We start from the raw sequence: 5,170 nt of genomic DNA on the forward strand, positions 1-5,170 counted from the left end.
TTGTTTAACATAGCTTCAACATTTTATTCCCTTTATTGTGTTTTTCATTTTGTGATGTGTGTATTAGAAGCATACTTATGTATGTATGGTTATTGTTGAAAGACCACATCATTGAATTTGTAGCACTTAAGTTTCAATTGAAGTAAGAGCTAGAAACCCACAAGTAACCCAAGTTGTTTTCTATGTTGTAAGGCTTCTTTCGGTGATAGAGGCGGTTATATGAGAGAGAGCTAGAAACAAAATAAGCTTTGTTTTGCCTATGTATGATTGAAAACGCAATCATTTCATGTTAGAAACCTATATTAGAAAGACTAACTATAAAATATTAAAAAAATAGAAATCTAAAATCTGTATTTTATATTAGCCTTCCTGTATTTTATTTTCACTAGGCTTTTTATTCTTTTAAAAATGTTCATTTTATCATTTTCTGTATTTTGAGTCATATATTGCTATTTATTTGTTTATAGGATACCTGAATGTGCCTTCATATGTTGGAAATTTAAATAGTTAGTTTTTTTTTTTCAAAATGAATCACTTATCCCATTACACTACTTTATAGAGTTATTATTGCCATTAGTTCACTTTTTAATTTATGACTTTAATGCATGTTTTAAATTACTAATAATATAATAGGGTTGGGACATTATATGAATTCATTACCATTTATTTCTATGTTTATTTTCTAATTTTGTATATACTACTTTTTTTAGATTTTCTTTTAGTTTTTTCTTAATTGAAGTGGTCTTGGTAGATGTATATAACACTTTCGTAATTCACAAGCTACGTTGAATATGTGTACTATGATTCGAAACTTACATTAGTCTTTTAACAAAAAATCGGGACATTTTAATATTTCAGTTCCTTTAGATGATTCCAAAAACAGCCCTTCTTCTTATAGCTATTTTTTTGGAAATGCTAATCATTTCTCTCCTTTGGTAATCAATACTATGCTGCATGGGGTTACACAACGAGGGGCAATCCATCCCCCATCCCTTTAAACCCCCAACCCTGGTGGCAGTGGGATTTGATCCCAGGTCTCTACTACAAGTCAGAGATCCTACCAACTGAGCCACCTTCAATTCATTACAAGTGCCTCTTATGACCATTAAGTTTCCTTTTATCATTTGGTCTTATTTAGGAAGTTGCACTTTATTATTAGATCCTATTTTTTCAGATATATACCCATGCTCATTGCTCAGCATGGGTAATCCATTAGGTAATATATTCTAAATGCAGTCCATGTTGGGCTTCTCAAGTTCTCATGCATGTTGCTTCCCAACTCCTTCAGAATTTTGTGTGTGTGTTTTTTTTAATTTTTAAATAATAAATTAAATATGGGGTTTTTTAGGCTCTGTTTGGTTTGTGGGAAGATTTGGGGGGGTGGTTCTTCTTCTTCTTCTTCTCGAGGCAACGTTGATGTCGACGTCGAATGGTTGCGATCGACAACATTATTACTTGAACTTTCGATGCGCACCGCCCTAGTACTCGGCACGATGCACATTGCCCCAACACTCGAAGCCCGGTTGGCAGCCCTGTTCACACTTATAAACAAGGCTCCCATGTATGTTGCTTTGATAACAAAATTGACTCTCTTCATTGGAAACATGATATAGACGTTTCTCATTTCTAAATTTTTGATCGGCGTTAAGCGCAGAGAACCTCCGTCCTATTTGAAGTGATCGGGAATTCTTCAATGCCACCTTGCCATACTTCTTCATCAATTCTCACAATTGACATATGAAAGCCATTTAACCAGATATTGACCATTGGATTAAGCTAGGAAGGCTACACCGTTATAATTTAAGGGAAGGAACCCAAAAAAAATTGCATACAAACGCACAGAACTGGGGAAAAGAAGAAAGTTAGTCAAAGAGGGTAACTTGACATGGCCATCAATTCTACTGCTTTGATAACAAAATTGTCTCTCTTCATTGGAAACATGATATAGATGTTACCCATTTCTAAATCTTCATTGGCGCTAAGCGCAAAGAACCTCTGTCCTATTTGTAGTGATCGGGAATCCACCAAGAAGTAATTGGGTATCTCGAATATGAGTTCCGCCGCCTTGACATGGCCGTCAAGTTGCTAGATTTTGCCGCTTGGTAGGATCACTTTTGCACCTCTTGATTGTCTTCCTGCTGGGTTGGCAAGCATGCAAGAGATGTAGTTCCCCATGACACTGAGACACAGATAGGAGAAGAGGTAGTGAGTGGGATTGTCGGACTGAAATGGAAGAAGACGATATCAGTGTTGAAGAGTTGAAGGTAGTAGAAACTTTTCTCGAGTTGGGATCTCGCATCCCACCTTTTTCTCATCCCATCCCCCTCTTTCCCTCAAAACAAATATGAGAAAAGGGAATATTTTTGGAATATCCCCTTTTTCTCATCTACATTCCACAAACCAAACGGAGCCTTAACTTCATCCACAACTAATTCAGTCTAGCATTTTTTTTGTTAATGCAAGTTCATCTAACATGGGTATGCTACATTAATTGAACTAATTCTTAACACCTAAAAACAATGGTTGAGTTATGCATAAATGAGTTTTCTCTAATTCAAAATGTCGTAAGGTTCCTTTTACTTCAATTTTACTAGACAAAGTTCGTGCATTGCACAAGTCCCGACTATCTTGAAGTCTTAAACCTCAAGCTCAGGCTTAGATTAATTTAATTATGACTATAGCCTAATTCTATATATTTGCTAATATTTAAATATTTTCGTAATATTTAGAAAAATTGTAACATTTAATGATTCACAAAGTAAAATAAATAAAATAGAAGACTAATAGATAATATGGAAAAAAATAATTATTTTTTAAGTAATTAGCAACACTTTATTTATATTGACATATTCATATTGTCAGACAAAAAATGTGTACAAATTACCTAAAATGGGGACTTTTGATTAAAAATGGGATAAAATTAGAGGAACTCTTCATTTTTAATATGTTTAATACATCCTTAATCCCATATTTTTTTAATATGTTAGCAAGTATGAACTTTGAGTGTAACCAAAGTAAAAATCCAAGCCATGTAGAGGATTTTGTGGCTAGAACTAGAAATTTCAAGACTCAAATAACCATTTTATGAAGTTGTAAAATTCCTTCAAGTTGCTTCAAAGCATGTCACAATGTTCTGTTTTGTCATAAATAATTGAGATGATTTGAGAATTGGTGTTTGATGGATTATCAGGGATAGGCAAGTTATACACTAGCTCTTGGATCCTTGATTTCATGACTGACATTGCCACTGGTATTGTTGATGATATGAACTATTAGTATGGTCTTTACTCTCTTTGATGCTTTCACTGCTACTGCCTCTCGACCATCTTTTATGCTTTCATTATTATTGTCATGTTGAGCATTGTACTTCTTCTTGGAGTGAAGGCATGGTGAACAAAATTGAAGGATTTTAATGTCACATTATGTTAAAGACAAAATTGCATGTATTCCACTACTATTTGCAGGTGAGGGTATCACCTTGTCTGGTGATCTTGACTTGTGGTTCTACAACCTCTGTGTTGTCCCCAATTATCTACAAAGATTTGTAGAAATGTTCCCCAATCCCATTAAGAGTAACCTTGTTTATTTGGCCTACACCCAACAATACTATCCTTGTCAATGCTTTACTTCACACATGGTCAAAAGAAATATTTTATTCTTTATGGAAGTGTTCAGAGATTATTGATCATCTAATTCTATATCACTAATTTTATAGTTGTTTTTTTGAAGAAAAGGTAAATTATAAAGACCCCCTATGTACTTTAATTTTCGACAAAGACCCCTTGAACTTTAGCCATTAGACAAAGACTCCCTTTGTCAGTTAATTTTGAAGAAAATTTTTATTCAACTGTTTATTTTTAATCCCCAAACCACCCTTTCCTATTTATTTGAAAGATGATAAGACATCACTAACCATATCACTATGGATTCAAGTGACCACGACAATGATTGATTTGTTCAATTATCTTCAATTGGTATTTTTTGTCATGGGAATCCACATGACTAGTGATCTTGTTGGTTGTACTAGCAAGATCACCCTATTCTGCTACTTGTGTGGGTAACCAGTGGTGAATGTTGAAGGTGAATGGTGATAGGCACTAGCAGGGGCAGAGGAGATAATGGTAATTAGTGAGCCACATATACAAGGGAAGGGAATACAAATATTAGATTAGGTTAGGATTTAAGAAAAATGGGCAATGAAAAGAAAATAAAGAAAGCCCATATGGGTATTTTGGTAATTTAATGCACTTCGTCATTTAATGGCTAAAGACATTTGTCACATGGTAAAAATTTAGGGGGTCTTTGTTGCAAATTAAAGTATAGTGGGTCTTTGTCACTGACCCCACAATACAAGGGGGTCTTTGTAATTTACCCCAAAAAATGAATCATAAGCATTGGAGATTGGAGAACACTCCCTAGACTTGCTAGCATTTCTGAAAAGCTTGTTAATGTGTAGTCAATTATGAATGCATGTCTAAGAAACCTTATGATGGCATGATATATCATATTATAATCTTTAAAGCAAAGATTTTTTATTATATTATATTATAGCATGGAGATCAATGTCTATATACATGAATGGCATCAAAACTAGTATAACTACAAGTGATAGTAAGGCAATAAAACTATGTTAGTGTCATCATTCGTCCTTGGTTTAATCTCAACATTCTTGAACCCATTAGACATTGTTATTGGACTTCAAAAATCTTAAAATATCTACCCATGAAGTTTTAACTCAAAACTCCCTCATTTACCTTTCATTTGACAAAGATTCTATTTCAAGGGTTCTTATTGACCAAACCATTCTCCCTCCAAATGGACTTGATCCATGTGTAATTGGGTCAAGTTGACCTCATTAATCAATCTAGAATGACTCAAAACCCTAATCTATCAATTTTCACCCGAAAATACCCTAATCTGCCACTTTTAATTAAAAAGATTATATATTAACCCATACAGATGAGACCGCCAAAGCCCATCTCTACTCTTGACCCTCCTTAAATCCAAAAATGACAAAAATACCTCTTCAAAGTACCCAAAATTATGAAAATATTCTTAGGGTAACTGTTCCTGCTCAACATCTCACATCCATAGTGCCTGAAACACCGGCACATCCTAACCGTGTATTAAAAACATCTCCCATTAACAATTTCGGAAAATATTCTCAATT

Source organism: Nelumbo nucifera, chromosome 8 (genome assembly GCF_055504915.1).
Source record: "Nelumbo nucifera cultivar China Antique chromosome 8, China Antique-T2T, whole genome shotgun sequence".
Lineage (NCBI taxonomy): Eukaryota > Viridiplantae > Streptophyta > Magnoliopsida > Proteales > Nelumbonaceae > Nelumbo > Nelumbo nucifera.